General features: G+C 41.6%; 1 non-coding gene across 1 annotated transcript; it reads right to left on the bottom strand.

Moving 5' to 3' along the window:
- Positions 1-4452: 4452 nt before the first annotated feature.
- On the bottom strand, positions 4453-4558 carry LOC141636721 (small nucleolar RNA R71). Its single transcript, XR_012541312.1, has one exon. It is a non-coding gene; the product is annotated as a small nucleolar RNA R71 (small nucleolar RNA).
- Between the last annotated feature and the right edge of the window lie 7556 nt (positions 4559-12114).

Below are 12114 nucleotides of genomic sequence, written 5' to 3'. Positions count from 1 at the left end.
ATTTGAATAAACAGATAAGCATCTCATGAACATCATCTCTACCATTTCACGGAATACACATGTGTTATTAATACACATAAAATTATAACTAGCCATGTCAAATTAATCAAATTATTATCTTTTTGGATATCATTCAATTAAACTACCGTGTCCAACATATATATTCGTAACATTCATAAAAATGACTTTATAATTATCACACCATACCACTTCTTGTGAGGTCAGAACCTCACACAAACATTTACACATATCATAGACCCGTAATAACAACCAACTAGTCAATCCTGACCACGTAAGTTACCACTCAACAAAGGTTACCTGTTGTCCGAGCTTAACTCGCATGGCCCTCATCACATTCTTCCATTCGCATCACCAAAGACCTTCTTCGCCATACATAACCATACAACTAACACTCATTATGAGAAAGCACCTCCTAAGACTATGTCTTATACTTCCTGACAACCATACTTTTATCAATTCGGTCTTTACAAAATCGACCTCTTTAGAATTGCCACTTTTCTAATATACCCTTAACCTTAACCACTAGTCAAAGACCATAACACTACCTTTGTCCAGGACATCAAACCTCTTCACTCATCTCTAAACATCATGATTTCTTTTCTATCTTTGGTTAACATCCCAAACAACGAACATCGAATCCATGAACAAAATTACCTCAACATTCTTTCCAATATTTTCCTTAATTGAATCATCATCCATTTTTCCACCAAAATCTCATATCATGCAGATATTCTACTAACTTCTTACTTTCCTTAATTTCTCGAAACTCATTATTAAACATGTTGTCCTGAAGCTCCCATATAACCATTAGCTAACATCCTCATGATAATATCACACATTTCGATGATTCCTTACCTTTATATCACATAACTCCAGGTGAATATTTTCCTCGACTTACTTTTATCCTTCTTTTCTCTTTACACTCAATAATACCAATTAATAGTTCAACTCCTTATTCTTTCTAGCTAACTCTTTAGAAATCCAGTTACCCTTTCGTTGCTCCAAAACTCAAATTCCATTATTTTCTATCGACATCATCCCACTCTTTCTTACCATGGATCTTTTCTTATTATGCTATCACTCACACTTGCCACTAATCTATCCATAGAATCAACGTTTAATGTTCAAACAATTGCATCTCCCTTTTTACATCTCTAGAAATCATAATTCATTTAATACCGTTAATTACCCAAGGAAATCACACAGTAATTTCGTCTCTCGATAACACAAATTTCCAAACTCAGTCACTACCTGCAAATCCACGTCACGACATGTCCCATTAAGTTCGCTATATACCACTATTTCCAAACGACCTTTCATTACATATGTTCTTACTCAACACTATTTCTAACCATCTCCCTCCATAATTTATTATACATCTCAGGTTGCTACTATCCACATCCTTTCTTTCAATCTTTTCATTCTCACGTTCCTTAAACTTACATCATGCCTTGCCCACATTCACTTACATTTTCATTACTCAACATACAATCATGTCACTCATATCGTCTCACACAACATGCTCTATGCCTCAATTAAGTCTTACTAATCCCAACACATATAAATCATGTCCTCCCCACCGAACTCATACTCATCATAGGTGCCACTCTTTACACCACAAAATTGGGTAACTTACGCGTCAAGACCAACATACATGTAAAACAATGCATAAAGAAGCAAAATAACGCCTTTGAATTAAACATAATATGCAACGAAGTCAAAAGATAAACATATGACCCAAAATAGGGGTCACTAGATCGAGTACAGGCCACTCGATCGAGTAAGGGACTTACTCGATCGAGTAGGTGAAGATCAGAAGCACGTAAAACAAATCACCAGGGCTACTCGATCGAGTAGCTAAGGTACTCGATCGAGTGCCCCCTTACTCGATCGAGTATCCTAGTTACTCGATCGAGTACCCCAATTCTCAGCACTGTCCAGTCAGAAGAAAAAGTCATAACTCACTCATTTCTTGGTCGTTTTGGACGTGTGACCTATCGTTAGAATCGTAAAAGAACAAGCTATCACCTCCAATTGGAATCACATTAAAATCATTTACGCATCTCAAGTTATAACAGTTTAAAAACAACTTTTTGTAATCGGACGACATAATTATTTGATTTTTACTTCCAAACAACAACCAAGTTAAACGAAAACAACCCAAAACTCATAAAACCAGTATTCATAATCATATGTTACTATTTTCAAAAGCCAAACAACAACATTCATCATGCACTTAGCTTATCTAACTTGCCAATTATGACTTACCCACATGTTTTTATTCTATCACTTTTAAGTAAACAAAATCACAAATACATGACATCAAGTCCCCTATTCAAATGTTACTACCACGATGATTCATCTTTTCCACTAATTCATCCATCATACCACATATTTATCCACCATATACGTTCAACATATTCACCCAAAGACATGTTCAATTCATACTCCTAACCTTCGTACTTTTACTCAACACGACAACAACAACATGTATACTTACACATCGCTTTATATATATATATAGACAAAACACTTTTCCTTGCGTAATTATAACATGTCAAATTACATGTATCAATAATTATACTTTCATGCTTTACAATCAACCAACATACAATTCACGTTATTATCATCTTTCATCCATCAATTCATACAACATACTACTACATAAATACACACAAAGACACAATAAGCACATAACGATCCCGACACATATCCCATGGTGACCGGTTCAAAATTGTAGGGCGAGTTCGCGACTTTAGGACGTCTCCCAAGTCTTTGCATTAGCTCCTACAACCTTTACCCCGGTTTCATTTTAATTGACTCCCTAGATTCATTAGATTCATTGGTTACTGAGTTTCAGGATCGTCGCTCTCGATACCATTTGTAACACCCCATACTCCAAGTGCCTTACCAGGACCACTCGGGTATAAGGATGCTACCATCTCGGTTACCCGAGGCATGATAATCATATGACAATGAAGAAACATACTTTATTAAATAAGTTTAAGTGATTACATTACAAAACCAAGCGTAAGCAAAATACAACTTTTCTCAAACTATAAACCAACCGAAAGGAACTGTTCTAATAAACACAAATGGAAGACTAAAGACTCGATATGTGATGACTCCATCCCGACTAGATCCCACGCGTATCCAAGATATACCCTAAGCAATCAACTGCTCACCACCCCGAATGGATCACCACAGTTTTTAAAACATTTAAACGGGGTCAATACTAATCACACAACTTATATATATATATCAACAGTAAGACAAACAGACAAATTGAACCGTGTCACACACACACACACACACCACCAACCAATCCCCATCATCTCAATATCGACCGTCCATCCTTTGGACCACCGCGCGAGGGGACCGCATGCCCGTTCCCACCTAAGCCCCGCTCATCATACCGAGCGATAACCCTGTCCCATTAATGTGCACATCCCCTTCCGTGGCGGGTTCCACGAAGGGCGAAACTAGGCGTGAAGTCACTCCCGCAAGTGACCCCACTCAGCGAGAACGCATCTCGAGAACCATCAACAAAGAATCACAACCACAAACACAATACAATCATCATATCAAACAACTAACTACAGCACATCACCAATATCCCATTATGGGACTAATACTGAGTAGGAAATCCTACCTGGAAAGCACAACAAGCAGACGGTATCTACAGCTGTATCAAAAAGGCTCTTCTACAAAACCTCCTCCTATCATACAAACATACAAACACTACCGAATCACAATCTACACAAAAACCCCCAAATCCCTAAATTAGGGTTTAACCAAATCAAAGGAAATACAATAAAAAGGGTACATAGATCTTACCCTCGACGTAAGGAACTCAACGGTACGAACAACGACAAGAACTGACCGTCTGAACTCCGGGAATTGCTAAGAATGCGATTAAGAAGATGGACTTGTTGCTTTCTCTCTTAAACAGGGTTTTAGGTTTTGTAAAAGTGATTTAAAACAATGACGGCTATGTTTAAATACCTTAATCGCATAATTAACAAAACTCGAAAAAACTCCCCGTAAAACCGGACACTCGATCGAGTACCCAAGGTACTCGATCGAGTACCCCCTTACTCGATCGAGTACCCAACACTACTTGATCGAGTACCCCCTTACTCTATCGAGTACCTAAGGCTACTTGATAGAGTACCCCCTTACTCTATCGAGTACCTAAGGCTACTTGATAGAGTACCCTACAGGTCAGAAACTTTTCTAAAACGCAACTTACCCTTACTCGACAGAGTAAGGCCTACTCGATAGAGTACCCCAAGACTTATAAATACGGAGTATTACACTCAGCCCGTGAGTCGTTGACCGATTTGGATCGTGAAGCTGCTGGTATCACCAACTGGGAAACTCTCGCACTTGCCTTCTACAAAAGATACTTCCCTCCACAGCGCACTAATCAGCTGAGGGCAAAGATTACCAGTTTCAAGCAGACACCTGATGAGACTTTCTATGAAGCTTGGTGTCAGTTCAAGAGGTTGGTGAGGTCTCTTCCTCACCATGGTTTTGATCCGTGGTTTCTGTCCAATCAGTTCTATAATGGGTTGTACGATGACCACAGAGCTATACTTGACGCCTCATCCAACGGAAGATTTCAAAAGAATACTGATGATGATAAGGGATAGGCCATTATTGAGGAAATGGCGACCCATTATGCTGAATATGGGAACCCACGGGACGGTATTCGAACAGTCCATTCAGTTGACAAGGCAGTTGTGGCCCAGCTGGAAGCCATGAATGCTAGGTTTGATAGATTTGAGCTGCAAAATGCTGGGGAGCCACAGACAGTTCATTTGCTGACTAGACAGAAAACTGTCATTTGTGAGAGATGTGGAGGAGATGACGGTCATACTGCTATTGACTGTCTTACTGAGAAAGAACATGTCCTTGCTTTCCAACAATACAGGCAAGGAGGGGGTTCTTATTACAACAATCAAGGGGCAGTCCATCCCAATTTGAGGTGGACAAGTCAAAATGTGCTCAATCCCACTCCTCCACCACAACAGCAGCAACCATATGTCCCCCCTCATAAGGCTCAACAAGGCTTTCAAAAGCCTCCTTCCTTTCCTCCTCCAAATCAAGGTGCATTATCTTCAGGTGGGGTAAGTGAGCTAGGTGAGCTTAAGTCGATGTTGCAGTTGTTGACAAAGCAATGGCAACTAAGTGACCAACAGAAAGAAGCATCCATCAAGTCACTTGAAACTCAAGTTGCTTAGTTAGCCGCGAACCAGTCCACGAGGAAACAGGGTCACTTGCCGTCTCAATCTGAGAAGAATCCACATGAGACGGTGAATTTGATTAATTTGAGGATCGGTCGTTCCTATGAAGGACCAAAATTATCTGATGACAGGGATATTTCAGACCCGAGGAAGGAAGTAAATGACGATATAAAGTCATTTGTTGCTGAAAACGAGCTGGCCACGAAGAAGATACTCGATCGACTGGTTTCTGGAGGTCGATCGAGTAAAATTGATGACGAAAGGACTCGATCGAAGGGAATTCTTACTCGATCGAGTGAACAGGATAAAGAAGAGGTCGATCGAGAGGTGCAAACCACTCAATCGAGTGATATTGCTGAGGAAACTGTTCGATCGAGTGGTAATTTTGCTCGATCGAACACTGCTGATATTGGAGTCCTCGATCGAGAGCCTGCTAGTGCTCGATCGAGTGATATTTCACCAGGAAGGACTCGATCGAGAGGTAAAAAGTCTCGATCGAGTGATAAGGAGCTTGATCCAGCTGATACGTTGGAAGAAAGAAACAAAGGGCTCGAGATACCTATTACCGTGCCCTTCCTGAGGCGATTACAGGACACGAAGGCCAATCAACAATTCGGTAAATTTGCCGAGCTCCTGAAAAGCTTGCAGGTGACTGTTCCATTCGCCGAATTGCTGACACAGGTACCCTCTTATTTAAAATTTATGAAAGAAATTTTATCACGTAAGAGGCATATTAATGATCATGAGACGGTAGCTTTGACCGAGGTAGGGACTACCCTAGTTCAAAATAAGTTACCTCCTAAACAGTCAGACCCGAGTAGTTTCTCATTTCCATGTCACATAGGTACCTATTTGATAGATAACGCGCTATGCGATCTTGGTGCTAGCGTGAGCGTCTTACCTTTGTCTCTTGCTAAGAAACTTGGTTTGACTAAATTTAATTGCATGAACATGACTGTACAGATGGCCGACCGTAGTATATCACGGCCGTTAGGTGTCATTGAGGACATACCTGTTAAAATCGGGAGATTCTTTATTCCCGTTGACTTTGTAGTGCTTGACATACTCGAGGACACTCACACCCCTATTATTTTAGGGAGACCATTTTTATTCACTGCTCGTGCAGTGATAGATGTCAGGGGAAAGACACTAAAATTTCAGATAGGAGACGAGGAATTAATTTTCCATCAGTCTAAGTCTCGCAGGGCTCCCATGCAAGTCCAACCTTGCAATGCCCTTTCCTCTACTGACCCTCATATTGACACTCCAGATGAAAATTTGGAATTGTGTGCTGCTATTGTGACCCCTCCGCCTCAGATTGAGAGCAAAAAGGAGGAGAATTCGTCTGTTTTCCTTGGTGCAGGTACAGATGAAAAAGATGTAGGAGCTGTCAAGGGTCATTGTACAATTAAAATCAATCAAATTGGGGATGACAACGTCAAGGCTGGTGAGAACAAAAAAGGGATGAGAAAGGTTCGTGCGTACGTAGACGTCAACTATTCTCCTCCTACTGGTTCAAATTCAAGCTCATGGAGAGTGAAGAGGACGGTTAATGATGCCGAAGGGACGTCCTCCAGTTAGAAACCCTCCGTGGGGCTACTGAATTGTCTTGAGAAATGAGCGGGGAAATTCGCCGTGTAACAATTTGTAAAAACTAATTTTAAATTTCCGTTGAATTTCTTTATTGCGTTTTTTAGGACAATTAGAATTTAGACATTTTTAGTATAGTTAGAAAGACTATAGACTATTATTTTTGTGATTTGGTATATTAGGATATGTTTGCGATTGTTTTTATGCAGGTTTGGGGAAGTTTTAACGCATCTTAAGGACTTATACGAGGAAAAGCACTCGATCGAGTACTTTTTGTACTCGATCAAGAGGAATTTGCAGGGAAAGGTTCGATCGAGGACTTTACAGATGTTCGATCGAAAAGGCAAAAAGAGGGAGTTCTTGATCGAGTAACTTTTTACTCGATCGAGCGAACTGATGTTGAAACTCCTCGATCGACTGATTTTAAATCACTCGATCGAGTGAAATTGAAAATCCCGCGCAGGGAGCACTCTTAAACTCCCTATTTTCATCCTTTATTCCTTATTTCTTCATTTTTTGTCTTTCTCATATCAAATCCCCCAAATCCTCTCTAATTTCTTGACCACTGCCAAATCAATCACCTATAATTTGTTCTTTGCTGATTACTCGACATTTCCCCCTTATTTTCCCTTTGATTATTGTTCATTTTTGCGGTCAATTGAGGAGTTAGGGTTTGCGGTTTTTGGGTTCGAAAAATCGCCTTCTTTGCATCGTTTTTGTCGATTAAGTGCTTCTATTGTAGGTTTCAATCATCAAGTAAGCATCCCTTCTACCCTCTTGTTGTTTAATTGCTTTAATCAATTAGGGTAATGATGAATTAGGGTTTATGCTAGTCGAAATTTTCGACTGAAATTGGGGTTTTCTGTTTAAATTGCTTCATTTGATGATTGTTTTCCCTTTACCTCATTGTTGTTTACATGTGTGCTTCGAATTTTTGGGGTAAAAATTGGGAATTAGGGTTTGTTCAGTCGACAATTTCGACTGATTTGGGGAATTACTGCTGTTTATTGTTAATTGATTATTGTTTCCCCTTACTTACTTGATTAGGATGGACAGTAGCTCTATGCCCTATTCCGGTTAAATGCATTAGTCTGTCCTTGATCGAGACGGTGGTCCTCTTTGTCACCACCGTCTCCACTTCCGTTAGTACCACTTGCCACGCTTCTCCCTGTGTTCCTTGTTACGTGGCATTTGGTATCGTTGTTATTCTTTGCTAGCTCGCTGTTAGCCTCTCGCCTTCCACCTCTGTCACAGCCCTCTGCCTTTTTTAGCACCGCTTGCTAGCTCTTCTTCCTCTGTCGGTCTCTGCTTTTCTTCATTGGCTACTAGGGCCTAGTGCCAGTACGATGACAACCCAGTGCGTGGTCACCCGCAGTCATGTGCTGCACGGCGGCTCTAGTTCCTCGTCCCGTTGGAGGACGGGCTTCAACTTGAGGTTCTAGACGTCGGGGTCGTGCACGAGCCACACCTGCTGCTGGCCGTTCTGCTGGTCGTGTTACCATCCGAGGGGACGACTCTCTCGACTCGCACCCCGACTACCCCAAGGTAATTTTTGTTAACGGTATTCATCGCACTAGATTTTATGCTTTAGTAGACTGTGACTTTCTCCCAACTCGCTTTTTGTGCCGTTCGTCACTTGAAAGGCTTGGTATATACGAACCGGTGTGTGAGATTTTGAGGGGTACGGGGATGGCTGCACTTGTGACCATGAGTGCCTACACCTTCAGGGAGCTGACCCTTGAGTTTTTCAGCTCCTTTACCTTCTCCTCCGGGGTACACGACGCTGCCCCTACTTGTGCTTCTGTGTCTTTCCGGTTGTAAAACCGGACTTTTTCTTTGACTTTGGAGGAGTTTGGTACTAGACTTGACCTTTCCTTTACGGGAGCCACTGCTGCCCCTAGGAAGGTCACCCGTCAGCTTTGGCGGACTTTGGCACAGACTACCTACGAGGAGCGACGGCTCGCTCGGGTCCACCTTCCCCTTGCCCGTTACTTCCTGCGACTGATGGGAAGTACTATTTTTGGCCGTAAGGAGCCAAACAACGTGACTAACACCGAGCTTTCTATTCTGGGCGGGTACTTGAACATTGACAGCGAGGGTCCCTTTGCCCTCAACATTGCTTACCTGACCGCCTAGTACTTCCAGTCTCTGGGGGAGAAGACCACGGGCACCATTGTCTGTGGTGGCATAGCCACCTTCCTTGCTCGTTCTCTCCTCCCTGCTTTACCTCGTGAATTACCGTATATACCGGGAGATAGGTTCCTGGACCGAGCATCTATGTTGTCCATGACTTGGCTGACTTCTGACTACCGGACTTGGAATATTAGTGATTCCTTGTCCGTCGACCTTCCTTGCACCACCCTTCCTCGTCTCGTCCCCTTGCCCACTGTCGCACGGGGCATTTTACCACCACCGTTACCCATGTACCATATATCACTCTGACCACCTACTACCTTGCCCGCTTCTAGGAAGCGGCGTCGACCTGAGACCGGAGAGGGATTCACACCTCCTACGGGTGGCCAGACTTCCATGGCCACTCCTAGCTCGATCCCTACTCCTACTCCTACTCCTGCGCCCGACCAGGCACAGCCGGTTCTTCCGGATAATTTTGTTTCTCCTCCATCCTTTGAGGCGTCTGCGGTCATGGACCAAGGGCACCGTGACGGTTTGTTGCTTGAGATTGCAGAGAGACAGGCTCGTATGCATAGGGACATAGCTCTTACTTTGTTCCCTTTGTACGAGTATCACATGAGGCGACACCGTCCCATTCCATAGGGTTGGCCACACCCGTCCTTCTACCGGTACCCAGCTGAGGGGTACCTTGAGTCAGCTAGTGAGGAGGAGGAGGAGGACGTAGCAGCGGCGGCAGCGAGAGCTCAGGGTGAGCAGAGGAGGAGGAGGACTCGGACTTCATGGTGACGGTGGAGGACGTGACAGAGGAGGCTGACGAGTAGCTACTAGTCTACTCACTTACCCAGTTTTCAGGCTGGTTTGGGGAAGTTCGTGCTTTGTATGTATATTCTTGCTCTTTTATTTTCTTTTGTCTCCTTTTTATTTTATTGCTTTCATTCATTTATTGGTTGTATATCCTCATTCCCCTGTATATATCTGCTGGTGTATGCTGGAGGACAACGAGGGCGTTGTCCGTTTTGGTTTGGGGAGGGTAATGCATCCTTTGAGTCTGCATTTGTTTTGCATTCACGTTTCTATTTCAGCTTGCATTGCATTTATTTAAATCATAAAATCATAAAATCCAAAAAAATAGGAAATTTCAGAAAAATTAATAAAATATTCACGTTTATTTTTGCATATAGGTTGAGTCGGAACGGTTGATTTTCGTGATGACACTGCACTTTAACTTGTCATTTTACTTGAGCCTTGCACTTTCATTGACGGTTATTAGCTGAGTCTTACGCATAATCTACGAGTTTTGTTCAAATATAGCTGACTGTTTAGACTTGAGCTGATAAATTGGCAACCTACTTACAATTTCTGAGATTTAGAGCCTTATAACTGGTGACATTCATGACCGGTTTAGATAGAAATTGAGAGTAGTACTCCTTGCATAACATGTTCATCATTTTTGCACTTTTATGACATTCGATTTCTTGTCAAATGCATACATTCGGGTTTGTGGTCGGTGTCACATGCAGGGAGGTGCTTGCAAATTTTCCCTTTTCTTACCTTTTTTCACCCATTTAGCTCCACTTAAGCCAAATTTAGCCTTTTTGACCCATTAGCTACATCCAAAACTGAGCCTTCCTAGTCAAACTAGTTTAGTATGTCTTTTGTGGTATGTTTTTTCGTCTGCGATTTTGGCCCGTATATATTGATTGGAGTTGGTGAAAATGAAGGAAGGGAGAAAAAAAATTGAAAAGAAAAAGAAAGAAAAACGTGAAGAAAGAAAAAAAATGAAAAAAAGAAAGAGTAGTGATTCACGTGTGATCAGAGAAAAAGAAAGAAAAAGTTTGGAGAATTTATTTGATTTATATTGTTTGTTTAATTAAGACGGTTTTAAAAAAGGGAAGTTTATGACCGTCTCACTCCTTGTTCTTATTCATATATTTTTGAGGAGATAGTGTATTTGGATGGTGAGTTGTGTGTCAAATGAAGGGCGCTTGTACTTTTTCAGTCAGTTGAGATTCAGACGGTCTTATATGGTCCTGTTTAGGAACTAGCTTGGCGCTTTTACCTCCACATTTCCATAATCTGTTTTTCCTTTTCTCACCTGAACATCACTTTCCTATACTATTTGTAAGCCCTCGGCTCTGACGGACATTGTCGGTTGGAATGTGTGCATTAGTACTCGAATCGTCTTTCATTTTTGTTGCATGCATGCTATGTAGGTCGCAGTTTAGGTGAGTGACTGTTTCTCTTTCTCTCTTTTACATAATAATTCACCCTTTGCTTCATGAGAGAAGAGTGACCACGTGAGAGTCCGATTTTGTTGGTCTTGCAAGGTCGATAGGTCAGCTTTACTTCTGGACATCTTATAACTCGTTTGCGTAATGACTGTTGTAGCTGTAACTGTTGATTTATGTTGACTTAAATTGGTTCAAGTAGACAAGTTATATCTAGCTCTGAGTTTTCATTTCCGTTCCATTAGTTTGCATTTAATTTATTCGAGGACGAGTAAAGGTTCGGTTTGGGGAGATTTGATACGTGCATTTTATATAGTCTTTTTAGCCTATTTTTGCACGTATTTCCATGTACTTTTGTACTGTTTTATATTGCATTTTGCCCCGAAATGCCTACTTTGGTTTTTTTCGTCCGTTTTGTAGGAATGAACCTGAAAGTAGTGGAATCGTACCCCTTTCGTCCTGTTTTGCATGCATTTTGAGGAGACGGAAACTTTAGAGCGAGAGCACTGCATGGGATGCGTGAAGGAATGGTCAACAAAGCCGTCGGCAACGAGTTGAAGCTGTTTTGGAGGAAGAACACTCGATCGAATGCTTGTCTTGGTCAATCGAGTGGTTTCACATGCTGAGGAGGTCGATCGAGTAATTTATTTTACTCGATCGAAATGCTGGAAATCAGGTTTACTCGATCAAGTAACATTTTTGGTCGATCGAGTGGTTATACTTGCTGAAATCCTCGATCGAGTTGTCTCATACCACTCGATCGAGAGGTTTTGAGTCTTTACGGGCTTTAATTAGTCCGTGTTGCTTATTTAGTTAATGGACTTAGTTTTTCTATTTAAGCTTTCAATAATTAAGTTTTAATTACGTTTTACACTGCTTAACATTGGTATTAC

This window comes from Silene latifolia, chromosome Y, assembly GCF_048544455.1.
Source record: "Silene latifolia isolate original U9 population chromosome Y, ASM4854445v1, whole genome shotgun sequence".
Taxonomy (NCBI): domain Eukaryota; kingdom Viridiplantae; phylum Streptophyta; class Magnoliopsida; order Caryophyllales; family Caryophyllaceae; genus Silene; species Silene latifolia.
The sequence above is the reverse complement of the archived record's forward strand: the minus strand, read 5'-3'. Positions and strand labels throughout refer to the sequence as shown.